Raw genomic sequence first — 23720 nt, forward strand, 5'->3', positions numbered from 1 at the left:
CGAACATACAGCTCATTTACACAACTGTAGTGGTTTGTATTTTATTTATATACAGTGAAGGAAATAAGTATTTGATCCCTTGCTGATTTTGTAAGTTTGCCCACTGTCAAAGACATGACAAGTCTAGAATTTTTAGGCTAGGTTAATTTTACCAGTGAGAGATAGATTATATTAAAAAAAAAAAAGAAAATCACATAGTCAAAATTATATATATTTATTTGCATTGTGCACAGAGAAATAAGTATTTGATCCCCTACCAACCATTAAGAGTTCAGCCACCTCCAGACCAGTTACACGCTCCAAATCAACTTGGTGCCTGCATTAAAGACAGCTCTTACATGGTCACCTGTATAAAAGACTCCTGTCCACAGACTCAATTATTCAGTCTGACTCTAACCTCTACAACATGGGCAAGACCAAAGAGCTTTCTAAGGATGTCAGGGACAAGATCATAGACCTGCACAAGGCTGGAATGGGCTACAAAACCATAAGTAAGACGCTGGATGAGAAGGAGACAACTGTTGGTGCAATAGTAAGAAAATGGAAGACATACAAAATGACTGTCAATTGACATCGATCTGGGGCTCCATGCAAAATCTCACCTCGTGGGGTATCCTTGATCCTGAGGAAGGTGAGAGCTCAGCCGAAAACTACACGGGGGGAACTTGTTAATGATCTCAAGACAGCTGGGACCACAGTCACCAAGAAAACCATTGGTAACACATTACGCCGTAATGGATTAAAATCCTGCAGTGCCCGCAAGGTCCCCCTGCTCAAGAAGGCACATGTACAGGCCCGTCTGAAGTTTGCAAATGAACATCTGGATGATTATGAGAGTGATTGGGAGAAGGTGCTGTGGTCAGATGAGACTAAAATTTAGCTCTTTGGCATTAACTCAACTCGCCGTGTTTGGAGGAAGAGAAATGCTGCCTATGACCCAAAGAACACCGTCCCCACTGTCAAGCATGGAGGTGGAAACATTATGTTTTGGGGGTGTTTCTCTGCTAAGGGCACAGGACTACTTCACCGCATCAATGAGAGAATGGATGGAGCCATGTACCGTCAAATCCTGAGTAACAACCTCCTTCCCTCCACCAGGACATTAAAAATGGCTCGTGGCTGGGTCTTTCAGCACGACAATGACCTGAAACATACAGCCAAGGCAACAAAGGAGTGGCTCAAAAAGAAGCACATTAAGGTCATGGAGTGGCCTAGCCAGTCTCCAGACCTTAATCCCATCGAAAACTTATGGAGGGAGCTGAAGATCCGAGTTGCCAAGCGACAGCCTCGAAATCTTAATGCTTTACAGATTATCTGCAAAGAGGAGTGGGCCAAAATTCCATCTAACATGTGTGCAAACATGATAATCAACTACAAAAACGTCTGACTGCTGTGCTTGCCAACAAGGGTTTTGCCACCAAGTATTAAGTCTTGTTTGCCAAAGGGATCAAATACTTATTCCTCTGTGCACAATGCAAATAAATATATATAATTTTGACAATGTGATTTTCTTTTTTTTTTTTATATAATCTATCTCTCACTGGTAAAATTAACCTAGCCTAAAAATTCTAGACTGTTCATGTCTTTGACAGTGGGCAAACTTACAAAATCAGCAAGGGATCAAATACTTATTCCCTTCACTATATATATATATATATATATATATATATATATATATATATATATATATATATATATATATATGAATGTCGGTACAAGAAGACCGGAACTCCAATAGGAATAGGCTTAGTCTCTTGTACCGATATTTGTAAAAAGTCCGGGTTTGGCGGTCAACCTGGTGAGTGGAGAACCCTATTATTGATCTGGAATGTCTTGTCCCTTATCTTGGGACACATTCCCACAGGCATATGTGTGAACACACACCTATGTCTGATGGAACAATGTGTTTGTGTGTGTGTGTATGTATCTGTGTGTGTGTGTGTGTGTGTGTGTGTGTGTGTGTGTGTGTGTGTAAACAGATACGAATGCATAAAACACTTCCCTTTGCAATCCCCATAAGAGAGGAGGAAACAGAGAAAAAACATAAGGGACTTTGTATTATAGCTTCTTGGATAATTAAATGCGTTGTCCCACAATTAAATGTTCTTTGTAAGGTCACAAAATATATAGCAATTTAATTGCATTCATGAAAAAAAAAAAAATCCTCTGAATCTAGATATAGATGTTATATACTTATTTTGGCACCCTCTGGTGTTCTTTTGATTCCCTCTCAGAATGACACTGTTCAGCTTTTCAGGTAGCTCAGTAAGTGGCACTACTACCTGGATTTGAACTGTACAGATCCAAATCTGTAACATCCTGTACATAAGAATCATATTGATTTAAATATTTTAATAAAGAAAGTGCCTAGTGACAATAATCTAACTATTTATGTGTTAAACAGCTTATAAATATTCTGAGTTAAAGGTTGTACTTAAAGTTTAGAATATTTCTTAAAAGGGTTGTCCACAACCGGACAACTGATGACCTATTCACTTGAATAGGAGCAGAGCTGTAGTTTTGAAGAACGGCCGCTATGCAGTGGTCGGAGATATCTGCTTCCGGCTCCAACTACTGCATACCGTTCGAAACATCCGGGGTCCGGAGGCAGCCGGAGCAGGTGATCTTTGTCGGATCTGGGTTTTTGAACCTTATATAATATACTGATGAACTATCCGGTGGACAGGTCATCAGTTGTCGTGGTCGTGGAAACCCCTTTAATTGTGATATGCCTAAAGGCCCTTGCTAATAAATACTGGTATCTACCACATCATCAGCTCCCCATGGTCTGCAGCCCTTTTCACTCAAAAAATACTGGTTGAGAACCTCCTATACATACCTGGTGTAAACTGATATTCATACTGTAAAACATAAGTGCTTTATATAAAACACAATATACTATTAAATTAGTTAAATTAAAAACTACACATTTATTGTTTAAAAGAGCGCTATTGCAGGGGGCATGGCAAATGTGCATACAGGCAGGATGCAATGGACTGCAACTCTGCCACCGGCCTACAGTATCTACTGCTATCCAGACTCAAAATAGCCCAAAACACAGTCAAAAACACCCTATCATTACTGGCAGCTTCAGCTGCACATTTTGAGACCCAAAGTACAGGGCTAGGCCACATTTTTTTTGTCGCAACCAAAGCTGCAGCCTAGAAACTTCACTGCACCTCATTCGGTTCATAGTGGTCAGCAGAGTCACCATCAACCTTTGCGAGTTTATCCTGGACCTCGGTGCCTTTTTTATATTTACACACACACACACACACACACACACACACACACACACACACACACACACACACACACACACGTGTATATATACGCACACGCACACACACACACACACACACACACACACACACACACTGTAAATTAGGATGGTGATTATTGCACTCTTCAGAATCTTCTTACTTTGCAAACATCTCCTTAATCCATGATCTGCTAATACATCTCCTTAGAGTAGGGAACTTCTCCCTATGGAACACCAAGGGGCACAGTTCCAATTTCTCAGAACCAGCAAGGTCTGCACTACTTCCTTCTGACTTTCATAGACACTGCCCAATTAAAGAGACAGTGCCCCAATCCCATCAGTGTATACGCTTTTGACAACAAGCAGCTGAGAAGCCGTGCAAAGTCTTATTTTTTTCTGAGATGGTCGGCCGTACAGTCTCTACTTTTTTTCCTTATTGCCAAGATATACCCTACTATGAACTAAAAATCCACAGATAGAATGAGAGTATGAATTTCAGGGAAATCATACTACATCCATGTTCACAGCTGTACTATGGTGAATATCAGCAGTAAAATTGCTGGAGCAACCGCTCACCCACTACCCATGGCAACCCAGTCAGACGTTGACAAGTTACTGAAAACAACAGCCAAGCAAGTTTACCCAACAAAGACCTCCATCCCCTACACAACCAGATCTCCCAGTTATGGAAAATTCCCTTTTATGACCAGAGTGAGAGAGATTAAGTCAAGGAGACCAGTGACCTCCCAGTTTCCAGGTCTTTTATCAAACACATTCTGGCCAAGGCCCTAGAACCACTGGCAAAGGACCTCACTGACATTAAGAAAAAACAATTACAAGTTAGCCAGATTGTTAAGACACTAGAAAAAACTCAATCCTTGGTCTTGGGACACTCAACAGAGACTTTATCATGTACACAAACCCATGAGGATCCCATCAACAGAATGTACACTATACTAGAAGACCAGGAAAATAAAGATAGAAGAAATAACCTAAGGTTTAACGGTCTCCCTGAATCTATAGCCACAGAAGTTTACCCAAGGCCCTAACTTAGATCCTCTCTAACATCCTCTTCTGCCTTGTAAAGGGAAGAGCCCATAGGTCATTAAGCCTGAAATCCAAACCTACAGACCCGCCACTCAATGTAAAGAGAAAAAGACCTAGAATCTGAGACGTCACCGATGAGTCACTTAATGTAAATGCTTATTCAGCCTGTAATCAGTAATGTAGTCACTGTATGATCTGCAGCGAGATGATGGGTGGTATGATTATAAGATTTATTTTGTGAAACAGCATCTCCCAGCATATCCTTACCATTGTTCGGGCCATGCTGGGAGCTGTAGTTTTACACCATACAAACCTATACAGCAGGGGTTGGACTAAATTGAGCTGTATTTGTTCTGGTGCTCTATATATGTACTGAGCTTTGTTCTGGAGCTGTATTTATGTATTGAGCTTGGTTCTGGGGCTGTATATATGTACTGAGCTTTGTTCTGGTGCTGTATTTATGTACTGAGCTTGGTTCTTGTACTGTATATATGTATGAGCTTAGTTCAGGTGCTGAATATATGTACTGAGCTTGGTTCTGGTGCTGTAATTATATAGGGTCATGGGGCGCTGCCGCTATCCTGAAGAGTCACAAAGTCCTGCCTCCAAACCCTCCTTTCCATGTTTGATTGACATCCCCCTGGCTGATACAACTTTCTCGGATGTGCCATTGCCTTGTGCTACTTGGGTACGCACCGTGCAGCGAGGTGTACTCTGCCTGGTTTCATCGATGCACCGCGCCTGCCTGGGAAGTACAAGGCAATGACGCATCTGCAAGAGCTTAAGGAGCATGGTAATGATGTAGAACAGCCAAGGGGTTGTTAATCTAAATCTGGGGGGCGCAGGCAGCAGAAAAGATGAAATTTGCCCTGAGGCTGCAGGCCACTTTAGGCCTGCAACCTATAAGGCGCTAGGAAGACTCCCTGTGCAGGCCGGCTTGATGATGTCACTGCATCACACTGGTCTGCGCATGTGTCCTGACCAGAGCCTGTGCAGCACTCTGTCCATCGCGGGAGCGGGGCAAGGTAAGTAAGTATGTTTTTTTGGGGGGGAGGGGTTGTGTGGCACTATATACAAGGGTGGTGAGAAGGATGGCACTATATACAATGGGGGAGAAGGGTGGCACTATATACAAGGGGGAGCAGGGTGGCACTATATACAAGGAGGGAGCAGGGGGTACTATAAACCAGGAGGGAGCAGGGTGGCAGTATATACAAGGAGGGGGAGCAGGGTGGAACTATATACACGGGGGAGCAGGGTAGCACTATATACAAGGGGGAGCAGGGTGGCACTATATACAAGGGGGGAACAGGGTGGCACTATATACAAGCGGGAGCAGGGTGGCACTATATACAAGGGTAGCAGGGTGGCACTATACACAAAGGGGGCTGTGTGGCACTATATGCAAGTGGGGAGCAGGGTGGCACTATTTACAAGGGGGAACAGGGTGTCACTATATACATGGGGAGCAGGGTGGCATTATATACAAGGGGAGCAGGGTGCCACTATATACAAGGGGGACCAGGGTGGCACTATATACAAGGAAGTAGCAGGGTGGCAGTATATACAAGGAGGGGGAGCAGGGTGGCACTATATACAAGGAGGGGGAGCAGGGTTGCACTATATACAAGGGGGAGCAGGGTGGCACTATATACAAAGGTAGCAGGGTGGCACTATATATATACAAGGGGGTTGTGTGGCACTATATACAAGGGGGGAGCATGGTGGCACTATATATAAGGGGGGATGTGTGGCACTACTTAGAGGGGGCTGTGTGGCACTATCTACTAAGGGGGCTGTATGGCACTATTTACAAGGGGGAGGGCTGTGTGGCTCAATCTACAGGGTCTGTGTCTGGCACTACAGGGTCTGTGTGGGGCACTATGTACAAGGGGCTGGTTGACACTATATACAAGGGGAGGGCTGTGTGGCACTATATATTACGGGGGCTGTGTGGCACTATATACAAGGGGGGACTGTGTGGCACTATATACAAGGGGTAGCTTTGTGGCACTATATACAAGGACTGTGTGGCACTACTAAGGGGGGCTGTGTGGCACTAATAAGGGGGGCGGTGTGGTACTATACACATGGGGGGCTGTATGGCACTATTTACAAGGGGGGGGCTGTGGCGATATCTACAAGGGTCTGTGTATGGCGCAATTTACAGAGGTCTGTGTGCGGTACTATCTAAAGGGGCTGTTTGGCACTATCTACTAAGGGGGGGCTGTGTGGCACTATCTACTAAGGGAGGGCTGTGTGGTACTATATACAAGGGATGAGGCTGTGTGGCACTATATACAGGGCGAGTTGTATGGCGCTATCTACACGAGTGCTTTATGGAGATATCTACATGGGGGTGGCATGGCACAATCTACAAGGGGAGGTGGGGGCGCTATCTACAAGTGGGTTGTGACAATGTCTACAAGGGGGGCTGTATAGCACTGTCCACAGGGGGGCTGTATGTCAGAACCTACAGGGGTCACTATCTATAAGGGGCACCTAGGGGGGCAGTCAAAAGTTTGCTATGAGGCCCAGTCTTCTAATGGCCCTTAGTTAGGAAATAGTATATAACCTTATAGACCCAGGTCTATATAATGTTTCACTTATGGTAAATTATAAGATTAGAAGTCAGTGAGGAGTTCTGTTATTTGAAAGCATAAGGCCACAGGTGACTGCTGTTATACAGGTTACCGCAAGGTGACTTCTAATTCTCTTAATAAGACATGAGCTGAACTTTGAACGTTTGCTCAGTTGGCTTTTTGTGAATCCCAAGGCCGTTTTTATTCATTTTAATCAAACTGTCAAACAGAAATGAATAAATATTTTTGTGCTTAATTTTCTCTAGGATTCCCTTATATTCTGATTAGGTATTTTTACTGAATACGTGAACTACAGCTGGTACTATAACTGAATTTATGCACATTTTCATGTCCTGTTTCTGAACAAATGCACTGCAGCTGGTACAATTAGGCTCTATTCACACAATGCTTGGGACATTCGTACACATGAGGTACAGAACATTTTTTTTTCCTTTTTCCTTCCTAAAAAAACATCTTTTCAACTGTATGGATGAAAAACCAGTTTCACCTGGGTACCAATGAAAAACAAATATTACCTTAGCAGAGAATCAAATTTTTTGGGGGCCATATTGAATAACATGGTTAGGCTACATTTATAATTATATTGTCAAGAAACAATATACGGATGTTTACATTTCGCTCATAGAAACCTTTGCGTATGTCACAGGATACTTTGGTCCCTTTTTTTTTTCTAACCAAATGATACTATTACTGAATTTATGCATAGTTTTGAAATACAGAGTTTATGCCCCATGGATGGTACTATTATGCACTATAGCTTGTATTATTGAAATTAGGCTCTTTGACCGGTACTTTTACTGAATTCATTCCCTATGATTGTTAGTGTTATTGCATTTTTATACTATGGCCGGTACTGTTACTGAATTATTATACTATGGCTGGTACTGTTACTGAATTATTATAATATGGCTGGTACTGTTACTGAATTATTATACTATGGCTGTTACTGTTGCTGAACTTATTCCCTACAGCTGGTGCTATTACTGAATTTATGCCCTATAGCTCTTACTGTTAATGAATGTAGGCACTATAGCTCGTACTTTGACTGAATTTATGCACTGTGTCTGGCATTTTTACTGAATTGATGTACTTTGGCTTGTACTAGTACTGAATTTATGCATTATAGCTGATACTATTACTGAATGTATTCCCTAGTACTAAATTCTTCACTACCGCAGGGTTTGGCATCCTGTGTAGAACATACTGAGGACTTGTTTTAATTATTATTTGTGCACTATACAGGTGTGTATATCCATGACAGATATAATGTACACAAGAATATGAGTATTTATCAGTACTATGAGTGAGTTCTAAAAACTAGAAAGTGTTGTTACCCACAGCAACCAATCTATTTGCAGCTCGAAGGCCACGTTCAGACATTGCGGAATTGCTGTTGAATTCAATTGCGGACACTCCTAAGTGGAATTCTGCAGCTGCCGTTTTTTATCTTTGTTTCTATACATTTGTACATATAAGGAAACTTAGTTCAAACGTTGCGGTAAATAACTGTGCGGAATTTAGGCTGCAGTGCAGAATTTTCCCTCCTCAGCATGCACATTATGTTGCAGAGAAGCAGCGGAATTTCACTGCGGATTTCAGCCTTTGCCATGCAAAAACTGAAATCTGTGGCAAGTCCGCTGTGATATCTGCAAAGTCTGAATTACCTGTCAAATCTGCAAATGTTGCTGCAGATTAGTTGCGTAATTGTCCCAAATCTGCACCAACATTTGCAGTGGAAAAATCCTGCCACATGTGAACGTGGCCTAATTTTTCTAAGCCTTGCTGGAAAGTGATAAATGTAACCTCTTCATTTGCTATGGTGCCTGATTTTTAACCTATTATGTGAAATAAAGACGTTTGCTATTATGTGAGGATTGGAGTCGCTGATTTTTATATTTTTTTATCATAGATATCATAGATATATTCAGGGGCAGACCAGGGCTGCAAGCTGTGCAGCTGCATAGGGGCCCAGTTGGTAAGGGGGCCCACTGTCATCTTAAAGCAACCTTCTTCTGTCTCTTAGATTGCATTTAAATGCCTAAAATGATGAGTTTTATGGCTGACAATTACGGATGGATTGTTAGAGAGACATAAAGGGGTGATTTATAATGAAATATTGAAGAGCAAGGGCCCATATACTGTTCTTGCACAGGGGCCCTCAGGAGTCTGTCCGCCCTTAGATATATTGCCTGTGTAGTGTGAATCCACACACTCATATTATAACCGAAATGTTCATTTACCAGAGTTGATTGTTTTTTTTTTGCATAATAAAGGATTATATGGTCACATGGCGAAAAAGTAAGTATATTTTTATTTAACTTTTTTTGGTAGGAGAGAATAATATTTCTGCTATATACAGTACCTGATTCAGGAGGCTAAAGTGCACAGTGCAATACTTAAAATGTTGTACTTTATCTATTTAACTTTGATTGCTTGTAAAGCTAAAACTGTGACAATTCAATGGATCATTTTAACATCAGAGAAATTAGAATAAGTGTTTCATCTTATTACTTACTTGCAAGGTCTCAGTGCTTGAGCTTGTAGAACAATGACTGTATTAGGTGATGAGTGCTCTTCAGATTAATGTATGTGGCTCCAAATCATTCATCTCAATTTAAGCATCCCTCCCTGTTATTTAAATAAAACAAATGTCTTAATGAAATAATGGATTTTACAAAGCTATTATTTGACATTCAAGATATTTTCTTATGTGTTATCTATTGTGGTAAGAGGGTCTGTCCCGTAATTTTTCTTTATTCATTTACAATTGATTCTTGCCTGTGCAATGCGCTTTTAGCATCACCAAAAGTGTGTCAGTATCAGTAATAAATGCCTAACTGTCAAGATCTTTTTTTTTTATATAGATCTATAATAGATGGGAGAGCCAGCAGAATGATTGATGTAGATCCATAAAAATGCAGTGAAAAGACGCCACACAATCAAACACACACACATACCAGGGCTGATTCTAGCTTTTCTGCTGCCTGAGGCAAAAATTGAAATGACGCCCCCCAGATTTTGATTGACATCCCCTTGTGTGTTCTACATCACTAGCAGCCTCCTCCAACTCTTGTGGATGTGCCGTTGACTTTTACTGGCATGTGCGGTGCAGCCAGGCAAAATACACCTGCATGGTGCATGCCCAAGTAATACAAGGCAATGGCGCATCCAAGAAAGTTAGAGGAGACTGGTAGTGATGTATAACAGCCAGGGAGATGTCAATCAAACACCGCCCCATGACCCTTTAATGAGTAATTAGCATATAGCGTGCGTAATTTTAAAAGTTGATTTTATAGATTTTGCTGCAATTCACTGAATGTGACTAAAGAGTAAAATTTTTAATTCTTTATTAATATCTCGCTAAAATCAGGGGTACAATCAATACCATGACAAAGCCCAATGTACGCAAATAAATTTTAAAAGGAACAGTAACTCATTCACTGATACAATTGCGAACCATATTGAATGAATATACTCATATGATACATGGGTTAAAACGTTTAACTATTGGTGTTGCAGAGAATCATCCCCAAAAGCAATGGAGCAACCAGGGAATCTTCCTGAGCACCTGAGTACCAGGATAAAGAGATCGGTAACACTGTAACCTATGCTAAATACCCCTTCTCACAATTGACCCTATGCGTTTCTATATAATCATTACATCAGGGGTCTGTTTACTATAGAGCTGGCTGCTACGCCAGCGATATTAAATTGTGTAGATAAATTTGATTCTAAACACACACACAGAAGCGTGCTCACATTTATATCAGGGGCACACTTCCCTAGGGACTCGGAGTATATATAACTTAAACACCGCCCTCCTTGGCTAAGGCCAAGCATCCTTACCGGCCAATCAGAGACGCGAGCGGTATCGATTTTGCTGCATCTGAAAAAAAACATAGAGGGGAATGTTTGGAAATATTGTCAGGTCATGTATTACCGCATGGTGGTGGTTCAAGGGGTTAAAATTACCTGACAGTTTCCCATTAAATATTCAATGAATTGAAAACAATTCTATCAGCCCTGCAATTTTGTTATCATAAATATATTCTATATAATTACAGCTCCAGAACAAGGTCTGACATATACGGCTGCAGAACTAAGCTCAATACATATATATATATATATATATATATATATATATATATATATATATATATATATATATATATATATATATACATATATATATATACATATATATATATATATATATATATACAGCACCAGAACTGAGCTCAGTACATATATACAACACCAGAACAAAGCTCAGTACAAATATATAACACCAGAACCAAGCTCAGTACATATATACAACACCAGAACCAAGCTCAGTATGTATATACAGCCCCAGAACCAACCTCAGTACATATATACAACACCAGAATCAAGCTCAATGCATAAATACAGCACCAGAACAAAGTTCAGTACATATATACAACTCCAGTACCAAGCTCAGTGCATATATACAGCACCATAACCAAGCTCAGTACATAAATACAACACCATAACCAAGCTCAGTACATAAATACAACACCAGAACCAAGCTCAGTACATAAATACAACACCAGAACAAAGCTCAGTACATAAATACCGCACCAGAACCAAGCTCGGTACAAAATATAACACCACAACCAAGCTTGGTACATAAATACAACATCAGAACCAAGCTCAGTACTTGTGTAAAGCTCCAGAAACAAGCTGAATACAGAAATACAGCACCAGAGCCAAGCTCAGTACATACATACAACACCAACACAAATACAGCTCAATTTAACGCAACACCTGTCGTATAGGTTTGTACGGCATAAAACTACAGCTCCCAGCATGGTCCAAACAATGGTAAGGATATCCTGGGAGTTACTGTTTCACAAAAAAAAAATCATACCAACTATCATCCAGTGACTACAGTGCTGATTAGAGGCAGAATAAACATATAGCCCCCCTGTAGATAGTGTCCCACATATAGCTCTCCCTGTAGATAGTGCCCTACTTATAGCCCTTCTGTAGATAGTGCCCTACATATAGCCCCCTGTATATAGTGCCCCACATATAGCCCCCCTGTAGATAGTGTCCCACATATGGCTCCCCTGTATATAATGTCCCACATATAGCCCCCCTGTATATAGTACCTCACATAGCCCCCTGCATATAGTTCCCTATATATAGCCTCCTCTATAGATTGTCCCCAACATATAGTCCTCCCCTCCCCTCCTGAAGATAATGTGACGCACACTTTTTAAAGAAAAAAAACAACTTTACATACTCACCTTGATCCTGTTCCCCCACCACCCTGTGTCAATGCAGGCCTGCTCCCTTGCTGAACGATGCAAGCGACATGATGATGTCATCGTGCCGCTTGCATCGGTGAAAGGCGCTGATTGGCAGGGCAGAATGACTTGCCCGGCCAATCAGAGCCTTTCTACAACAGAAGCAGCGCGCTTTGTCGAAAGGCGCTGATTGGCGGGGCAAGTCATGCTACCCTGCCATAGAGCATCATTGTAAGGCACTAAATGGTCGGGCATGGTACAATTAGTGCACGAGGGTGTGGTGGCGGCTGGTTTCAGGTGTGCTGCCACCCCCTCAGAGAGGTAGCAGGCTGCCACCTGAGGCAAGATGCTCAGCTCGCCTCATGGACTGTGCGGCCCTGACACACACACACACACACACACACACGTCATAGACAACAGTTGGCCCCTGTGCAAGAAAAAAATTTAAGAAACTTGTTTGACCAATAATTTGTCAAGCCTGAGGACTAATTTTACGTTTTTGAATTTGTAAAGTGGCAACAAACTCTTTTGCCCCAATACATATGACATTTTCATCCCTGAAGCACACACAAACACACAAACATCAGTTTTTGGTAGGTGCACATTTAGCAGTAATGAATCTTTAATGTATGTTTATGTGGATGCTGTAAGTTGTCCGCATGTTTCATCGCTCAACTGTTTAAGTTCCACTAAGCTGCTTAGGGACCATAAATGAAAAACTATTTTTAAGACCACTCCCAAATTCTCAATTATTTTCTTGTTCTAAACTCTGATATAGCAACTCCATGACATTAACAATTGCTATTTGAGCTATTTCTGGGAAGCTTTAGTTTTATATTTGAGATTGATGTCTTGCTGGAAAAAAAACAAATCTTCTCTTTGTAGTTTTCCTTAACCCCTTAGTGACCACTAATATGCCTTTTCACGTCGGTCACTAAGGAGCCTTAGGCTAGGCTGCTGCCTTTTCACGGTGGCCAAGTCTAAGTCCTGCACGGGTCTCCCGTGCAGGCTGGAGCTGGGGCTCTGCTGTCTGATGACAGCTGGGCTCCTGATCCAACACCCGCGATCGAAGTTTACTTCGATCGCGGCCGTTTAACCCGTCAAGTGCCGCCGTCCATAGTGACCGCGGCATTTAACTTGTTTACAGAGGGAGTGAGCTCCCTCTGTCACCCATCGGCGGCCCGAAAATCGCGGGTCTCTGATGGGGTGTCATGGCAGCCAGTGGCCTGATAAAAGCCCCCAGGTCTGTCCTGGACATATGCCTATTAGAACACGCCGGAGGCACGTCCTAATAAATTGCCTGTCAAATTTACACTGACAGGCAATAATTCTCTGGTATACGAAGTATACCAAAGCATTATAGCAGCGATCTGAAGATCGCATGGTAAAGTCTCCTAGTGGGACTAAAAAAATAAGTAACTAATGTGAAATAAAGATTATTAATAAAAATTACAGTAAAAAAATAAATAAAACAATTTTTTTCCATAAAAAGTGGTTTTATTTAGTTAAAGTGTAAAAAATAAATAAAAGTATACATATATGGTATTGCCGTGACTGTTATGACTCAATTAATAAAGTTAATATGTAATTTAAACTGCAAGGTGAACACCGTAAAAAAAAAAACGCAAAAAACAATGGCGAAATTGCAATTTTTTTCCACTGCCCCCCAAAAAAGTCATAATAAAATTGAATCAATAAGTCCCATGCACCCCAAAATAGTACCAATCAAAACAAAATTTGTCCCGCAAAAAACAAGGCCAAGAAATCACGACATTGATGGAAAAATAAAAAAATTACGGCTCTTGGAAAGCGACAATGCAAAAACAAATAATTTTAGTTCAAAAGTGTTTTTATTGTGCAAAAGTCGTAAAACATTAAAAAACCTCTACATATGTGGTATCATTGTAATCATACCGACCCATAGAATAAAGGTAATGTGTTATTTACGCCACACAGTGAACGGCGTCAATTTAAAACACATAAAACAATGGTGGAATTTTCAGGGTTTTTTTTATAATCCCCCTAAAAAAAGTTAATAATAGTTAATAAAAAAATTATATGTACCCTAAAATAATGCTATTAAAAAGTACAACTAATCCCGCAAAAAACAAGTCCTCATACAGCTATGTCGACGAAAAAATTCAAAAGTTATAGCTCTTTGAATGTGACTATAGAAAAACGAATAAAATAGCTTGGTCATTAGGGCCTAAAATAGGCTGGTCACTAAAGGGTTAAGACTTCCAGTGTATGGTCCTGATAAGTATCTCCATAGATTGATTCTGTTACCACCATACAGTGCTGAATGATGGGTCTACTTCTGATTGTTTGCAGGGATTGGCTTATGTCAAACACAGGAGTTTTATGGACAGCAATATACATTACGTTTTCTGTCCACATACTTTGATGTCCAATGAATATTTTTTACATTGAGTTACTCTTTGACATTGTCCTATGAGGATGTGACTGATGAAGCACCCAGGTAACACTTGCCTACCTCACAAGTGCCCTTCTTGTGTGGTCACTCGATTTTCAAGGTCATTCTGCACTTGGCATTTAGATTTACAGCTATTTTATATTTCTTTCACAAACTTCAGTTCATTGGAAATATTTTTCTATTTACCTCCTGGCTGAACCTTTTTAGAGAGTTAAGACTAACCGAGATAGAGACAGAAAGTGATATTGAATATGGTATGGTTTGGTAGTTTATAAACAAAGAATAAAGGACTTCTAAGAAATATAATACACACATTATTAAAATATCAAAAATCTCCTGATAAGCAGAGAATTATTTTTCCTATACAAATTGCTAAAATGTTCAGTTTTATATTGTTTTAAAAGTACTTGGCCATGCTGTAAAAACTGTTGAAGATCTGAAAAAATATTTTCTGTTGTAAACACACAAGAAGAAACCAATGATTAGTCACTTGAGAGTTAAGGGATGTTACATTGTGAATCTCAGCTTCCATAACACGGCTTGAAACTGCAGATTAAGTGCAAATGTGATATTTAACTGAATTGTCTTATTAGCTAGAATTGTGTGAATGTGTTAGAGTAAAACAGAAAGAAAAGAACAAGGTGTGTATTGATATATTTATCACTACCATAAGTGACTGTACATGTTGACCACAAAGAAAATGAAATGAGAAAGTAAAAGTTCCTCCTCTACAATTGGACATTTTTTTTAATATCATCAAAATGTTAATATATTTCAGTAATTCAATTCAAAAAGTGAAACTCAGACATTATATAGATTCATAACACACAGAAGGATCTATTTCCAACACTTTTTTCTTTTAATGTTGAAGATTATGGTAACAGTTAATGAAAACCCAAAATTTAGTCTCTCAGAAAATTAGAATATTATATTAGCCCAATTTCAAAAATTATTTTTAATACCGAAATGTTGGCCTACTAAAAGTATGTACAGTATATGCGCTCAATACTTGGTCAGGGCTCCTTTTGCATGAATTACTGCATCAATGCGGCATGGCATGGAGGCGATCAGCCTGTGGCACTGCTGAGGTGTAATGGAAGCCCAGGTTGCTTTTATAGCGGCCTTCACTGTTGGTTCTAGTGTCTCTCATCTTCCTCTTGACAATACTCCATAGATTCTCTATGGGGTTTAGGTCAGGCGAGTTTGCTGGCCAATCAAGCACAGTGATACTGTGGTTATTAAACCAGGTATTGGTACTTTTGGCAGTGTGGGCAGGTGCCAAGTCCTGCTAGAAAATTAAATCAGCATCTCCATAAAGCTTATCAGCAAAGGGAAGCATGAAGTGCTCTAAAATTTCCTGGTAGACGGCTGCGATTACTCTGTAATTTATATAATTGATCCCTTTTCTGAATGCTGCCATGGTATCTGCCATTACTACTATTTCTTGTGGTAGGACGTTCCATTGTTTAACTACTCTAACTGTAAAGAATCCTTTCCCGTGTTGATGTCTGAATGGCCTATCCTCCACAAGTACTGAATGACCCCTGGTCCTTTGTACAGTTCTTGAAATACATAAATCATGTGCTAGTTTTTTGTATAGACTCCACATATCTACCTCACTTCATCTCTCACATATATATTTTTCCGAACTAAACTGGTGAGGGAAGGAGGGGGAACACATCATATTGGGTTCACGTACTTGTCTGGGGAGGACTATTTTAGTTTACTCCTCACCGCCAGGGTTAGCGGGATAGTCTGTACTCTCAATTTCCTGTCTGTCAAAACATATGCATAGAGATGTAACAATGGGAGACATAAGACACCAGCAGTGGGGACTCGATAATTGGTAAGATAAGATTATTGGAAAGTTTAGTATGTTTAAGATTTGTACCCCCATGTAAAACCTTTAAATATTCTTTATTGTTTGTGGATAAAAAAAAGTGTATTTTCTAAACACTTAGTATGATGTTCTTACATGCAAATTGGCACCAAAATAGTTTTATATAAATATGCCGCTAAATATGTAACAAATGACTGTTTATACTAAGGATACCAGGAAGAGAGGGGGATTTTTAGCAACAAAGAAAATAATGCTGGGTCTTCTAATTATATCCCACTGTTGGATGTGAAAAAGCTTGGGAAGCCCTGCCCTACAGTGTGAAATGCAGTTTCCATGAGCTTCACGCATTTTACAAATTTCTTTAAAATATTTTATCTCCAGCAAGAGCTGGCCCCATTTGACTGTAGTGATAATAGAGCTAATAAACTAATATGCTATGCTGTTTGTGTAATCATTAATGTTTTAAGTATACTGTATACTGTAAGATTTTATTCTTTTTTTATAACTTTTAGTAAAAAAAATCTAGATGTAAATTAAATAAAACGTGAAAATGTCGGATTTTCCACTTATGACTCACAAATATGACATTTGACTGACAAATTGTGATGAAATAGAGCAAATTATGCATATGTTCTCGCTGTGCTCAAAGATATAATTAAGCTCGATGGCTTTTATTCTAGCGGCACTTAGTTGTTTTTATTATATCTTTTTGTGTTTCTTAAGATGTCTGTAATATGCCTTAGCATTATTACGTCAGCAAAGATGAAAAACAGATTGAAAGCGTAATCTTTTGCTATGAGTAAGGAACACAACCTGGCATGATCTCCTTTGGTAAGCTTAAGTATCCAGCATGTCTCTACAGGTGCTGCAGGTGCAGAATGTGGGTACAGTGCCATTATGTCCTAGGATGCTAATACTTAAAGTGCCATAACCAGTACGTGGCTACGTAGTCTAGTCTGGGAAATAAAGCATCAATATTACTCTACTGTCTTTTTATGTACTATATTGACCATGTGCTGTTTATTTTATATAGTTTGTTGGTAATTATGACAATAACTTACAAATGATTTCTGTTTTTTCTTGTTTTTCACATCTATCATTCTACAAAGGCACTGAAGCTTTCACCTCCTAGGACCATAAACACACCAACATTAATGATACTTTGTCAATAACCATTAAAGACACTTAAAGACTGTTTCAGCTCATCAGCTTGGATCCCATGAGCCTCATTATATACAATCTGTGGCATGTTCAGGATCCAGTCATAGTCAGGAAAGTTAAAGTCCCAACTGTACAGATTTAACTTTTCCCACATGGCAAGTAACATACCAATTTGAAGGCTTTGTTAATCTTGCCTTCTTTCTTAGAAAATGTATTATCTTAATTTAAATGGCTAAACTTGTAGCATATCAAGCTTCTTCTAATAGTAAGAAATAGTTATATTTATTTTTGTCAATGTCAACGATTTAAATATTTTACACTAAAAAGGAATTTATATTTTAAAGAATACTCATCAATGTCAAAAATAATAATATGAAGTATCTAGGAGTTTTAAACTTTTAAAATGGCAACTTAAAATGGATGTCAGTTCAGTATATTATTGAAAATACATGCTGATTTATTTTACTAAGTTTTCTTGACAACTTAACTGCACGCATATGTATTTTAAATCAGAAATATACAGATGTAGCCATCTTTATCTTGACTTTTAACGCATTAAATACACTGTGACAAGAATATTTAACTTGACTTCTTCAATGGCTTTTGTTGTGTGATATCACGCTGCAGCAAGTTATCAGAGTCAAGATAAACTTGGCTACATCCGTATGTAGCATAAAAAATAGTCTGGTTGGTTCACTGGTCAAAGAACTCTTTAGTGATAACCACATTTTACTTTCAGAACTACTTGAACAATTATTTTATTAATACAAAATTCAATATTTATTATAGGGTGCATCAAGTTTCCGTCAGGGTTTCTGGTATTTTTAAAACGCAAGAAGACAGCACTTATTCTTGCCATTCAAAAAACTATAATCGCTGGTGGAAAGAGCATGATGTTAGTGTGAATAGAGCCTTATGTACATTTTTATTGCTTGTTACTTTCATGGATCGGAAGAGGTTTTTAAATTATTTTATAAGGTTCTTTTTTTCTATACAAAATGTAGTTTTGGTTCTGTATTTGTATTTTTTTCCCTTAATGATTAAAAACTAGGAGATGATTTAGAACAGAACAGAAAACGTTAAACTAAAGACTTATATGTCTCTCTTTTAAATAACTGCACAAAACTGAACTATGTGAAAAAAACCTAAAAGTGCTTTAGTTATATGACTTTAGCCTATGAAAGTAAAATGTTTTGTTTTAGGTCTGTATTTCTTACTATTATACAAAGAGACTAGCAGGATGCATTAAAGCACCAACAATCATAACCCAATGTAAATATATTTGGGTTTTTATATAGTAAATAAAATATAAAACATTTTGTTCTTCTGTAGAAAATCAATTTTAACTGGACTTGTTCAGAAATCCTAAAGCATTTTTCATTTTAGGGTCCATGCAAAGCTGCGTGTATGGACCTTGTATAGCAGCACATGGAGTATGACCCAGCATTGCTTCTAGGTGAAAATACCTTCGTACTTCTAATACCAGTAGTTTTTAAGCTTTTATTGATATTTATATATGATGCATTCTTTTTTTAAATATGAGTTTAGCGGCAAAATTGTACCCTGCACAGATGTTTTTTTAGTTCATTTATGCACAATTGCTATGAGGAATATTGATAAACAGTATTTTATTCATTTAAAATAATGTATCCTTATTCTTTAATGCTACCTTATGTTTCTTTAAAATTCTTTTAATAACATTTTTAGATGAGTAACAAAGCAATACTAATAATCCCTCATCAAACTTTATTTAATAGGGTTGTAATAGTTGCAATAATGGTAGTAATGGTTGTAACAATATTTGCATTACAGAAGATAAGTTTATTGCAATTTGAAGAAAGGATATAGTTAATCTTTTTTATACTTCTAATACAAGAAAAGGAAGACAGAGAAAATAGACTTATATTCACTGTATGCTACAAACATAATCTACTTTTATATTTTCAGACAATTAAATAAAAAGCATATTTTTAACTAAAGATTGTTAAATACTTTATGGCAATTGGTTAAAGATAAGCAAATTTCCCGATATTCATTTTGGGGCTGATTTTTTCGAATCGGCTGCCCAATTCGATTCGGTCCATGAATTGCCCCGGTTGCCCTGTCTGACCATACTCGCCTCCCCTGGTCTTCCGTAGCGACACGTTCCTGACTGCTTCCTGAGATGACGCTGTTTTCTCCCATGTGACTGCTGCAGCCAATCATAGGCTGAAGCAGTCAAATTGGACAAAACTATGTCACCTTAGGAGGCCGGCAGGTAAGATGACGTAGTTTTTTCCCATGTGACCGTTAAAGCCTATTATAGGCTGCAGTGGTCACATGGGACAAAACTACTTCATTGCAGGTACTCGGAAATAAAAAGGTGGGGTTCCACATGTAATATCTGAAACAGTAAAAGGATCTACCTCGACAAAGAACTGTTAAGAAGGAGCTGGATGAATGAGTATTGATGCTGTAGTAAGTCTGCGACAGAGGTCATCAGAAGATTCTTTAGCCGATTGGGACCTGAAAAAGGGAACCTTCGAACAGGTCAGAGTAGTCAACAATTGTACATGAGAAGAAAATGTATGAGTTATTAGTGAAGCCTAATAATCTCTATACCTATTTTTGACTTGACGGGATTGGCCTCTGCCACACAGCTGGCACTTTTTTAGGATCCATTTGCATACCTCTGCCATACAGCTGGCACTTTTTTAGGATCCATTTGCATACCATGGGTGGAGAGAATGTCTTTATGGAACACACATTTTTCAAGCTTAGCGAACATTCTATAGACATAAAGATGACTCACATCCTTCTTCATGTGTATTCAGTGTTCATCCAATGATGCAGAGAAGATAAGAAGGTTGTCAAGGTAAATAATAAGAAAAATGTCCAGGAAATCTCGGAAAATGTCTGTAACAATGTCAGGTGAATTAAAAAGCCAAAAAAAACATCACCAGGTATTCAAAATATCCATAGCAGGTGTAAAAGGCGATCTTCACTTGTTGCCTTTTTGGATGCAGACAAGTTTATTTTTACCCATCAGGTCTAACTTAGAGAAAATCCTGGCAAACCTTAGCTTTTGAAGGGTATACAAATAAAGTAGGCAACGCCAGCCAGCCAATGGGGGGTGAACTGCACAGGTACTAGGAAATAAAGGGCTGGGGTCCCACATGTAATATCTAAAAGAGGAAAATAATCCAGCAGCTCTGTGCAGTATAAAAATAGTTTTTTCTTTTATTCCAAAATTACAAAGGCAGAAAACATACTTCAATACATGTCAAGCTACTTGTATGAGATGGAAATCTCAAACGTACTATCCTTAAGAGAGAAGCTTTCTGGATCTTCACACTAAACTCCCGGATACCAAACAGCTTAAATTCCAGACAAGATGTCCTTTATCACTAATAAGTTGTTTGCAGGATTTATGATGCTATATTGTATCTCATTAGTGTTTTTGTAAAATTGTTTAAACCTATGCACTATCATTGAGACACTTTTTCGCAGGATAGAAATGCCTGCACATTTTTTTTTTCTACAATATCTATTTATGCAGATACACCTTGTATTTTTGAAAGGTAGGTTACATATTGCTGTGGTTATGTATTAGTTTTGGCAAATATTTATATATTTTAATATGATAAAATATAATATACAGTGGCAGATTAAGTAGACCATAGGCCCTGGCCTGTTACCCAAACTTGGGCCCCTTTTCTCCACCACCACCCTGACGCGCCGTAACTATTGCTAACACTACGTTTTTGTGCAAGCATTAACAAATGGGTGTTACGATTCCCCTTTCACAGGGCTGTGTCCCTACATACTGACAGTATCACACTGTGTAGGGACACATCCTCCTGACAAGGGGATTGGTAACACCAATTTTTCTATCAGCCCTGGACTGCACAAAGACTTTATGTGGAATACAAGGATTTCCTATAATAAACATGTCAGGAGAGGGGACAGATTCTCTACAAATCCAGTGACTCACAGATGACGACGTCTCAGATGCTAGTCATTTTTTTTCCTCTTTTCTTGTCCATCCGATGCAGAGCTCATGACAACTTCTCCCGGCCATGACCCATTTCTGTAGCCCTTAAATATATCACTATGCACTGAGCCCCTGAATATAATTGTGTCACACACTGTAAAGTAAAGCACCACATACACAGTGCCCCTGTAGATAGCGCCAACCCCCATGTAGATAGCGCCACACACACACACACCCCTGTAGATAGCGCCACACACACCTGCAGATAGAGCCACACACACCCCCCCGTAGATAGCGCCACACACCTGTATATAGTGCCACACACACCCCCCCTGTAGATAGCGCCACACACCCCTGCAGATAACGCCACACACACCTGTAGATAGCGCCACATACACCCCCCCCCCGTAGATAGCGCCACACCCCCCCTGTAGATAGTGCCACACACCCCCTGTAGATAGCACCACACACACACCTGTAGATAGCGCCACACACACCTGTAGATAGCGCCACACACACCCCCTGTAGATATCGCCACACACATACACACACCTCTAGATAGCGCCACACACCTGTAGATAGCGCAACACACATACACCTGTATATAGCGCCACACACACACCCCCCTGTAGGTAGCGCCACACACACACACACACACACACACACCTGTAGATAGTGCCACACACACAGCCCACTATAGATAGCATCACACAGCCCACTATAGATAGCATCAGACAGCCCCCTATAGATAGAGCCACATAGCACTCCACCCTTGTATATAGTGCCACACAGCGTTCCCCCTTGTATATAGTACCCCACAGCGCTCCCACCTTGTATATAGTGCGCCACAGCGCTCCACCCCTTGTATATAGTGCTACACAGCGTCGCTACACTGCAGCCCGGGGATGACATTTTATCCCATATGACTGCTGCAGTCTGAGATTGGCTGCAGCGTTCACATGGGGTGAAACGTCATCCCAGGAGGCCGGCCCAGACGAAGAAACAGAACTCTGTGCAAGTATAAGATTTTTATTTTTTCTAAATTGCGTTTTTACATAACATCTGTTATTTGTTGCGGGTTTTACCTCCCATTGAATTAAATGGGGAAAACGTGACACAAATAAGCAGCGTTTAATCAAATACAATTTACATGCTGCGGAATAATAAACCGCACCGCAGGTCAATTTCTGAGCTTTTTTTTTCTCACTTATCATTTACGCAGTGTGTGGATGAGAATTGTTCACATCTAATCTACTCTGCTGCTACTGTATTAGGGCTTATCCACACTTAACGGAATTGCTGCGTATTTTCCGGCCGGAAAATACGCAGATTACAGTAGCAACAAAGTGAGTGAGATTTAACAAGTCTCATCCAGAGGCTGCATACATTTTCCGACCAGAAATTTTGTCCTGCGGTGCGTATTTTTCTGCAGAAAAAACGCAGGAAATGGTGCTTTTTTTTCTGCAGCGGAATTTCTACTAGTTTCTGCGGAATTGCTGCAGAAATATATATATTATATGTATACACACACACACACACACACACACACACACATATATTTATACATATATATACACACACATACAGACACACACTATATATACATACACCCACTATATACCAGAATGGTATGGTGCTCGCTTAGAATCAGCAAACCCTTTGGGAAGCAAACGTCTCAGAAGGGAAAAGGAGATTGCATTGCTGGACCAATTAATTAGAGGGCCTGGAGCAAAGGGGCCCAAAGGTTAATTGGCAACAATGGGAAATTGACAACATCAAAAGGTAACCATCCCCTTTAGGCAAACCCAAAAGAGTACTAGGAAATGTTCCAATGTGGCAAGTGTTCGATTCTGGGACCACTGAAAGGACGTAACGAGTGGAAGGGGAGCATAGAGTGGTACTGCAGACAGAGCCAGAAGAAAACATTCTCGCATGGAGTGGCCGAGTAGGACAGATGCTCAGGAAGTGTATGGGTTGTCTATAATACAGGCAGAGACTGGCTTGCTGTCATCTGCGGCACACCCCACTATCTGCAGAAGGGCTAATTGTAAGATTTGTGTGTATTTCTATGTGTCACATTGTATATTTGTGTGTAATCTATTTGTATATGTGTATAATATGTATATGTGT

The sequence above is a fragment of the Rhinoderma darwinii genome, chromosome 8, assembly GCF_050947455.1.
Source record: "Rhinoderma darwinii isolate aRhiDar2 chromosome 8, aRhiDar2.hap1, whole genome shotgun sequence".
NCBI lineage: Eukaryota > Metazoa > Chordata > Amphibia > Anura > Rhinodermatidae > Rhinoderma > Rhinoderma darwinii.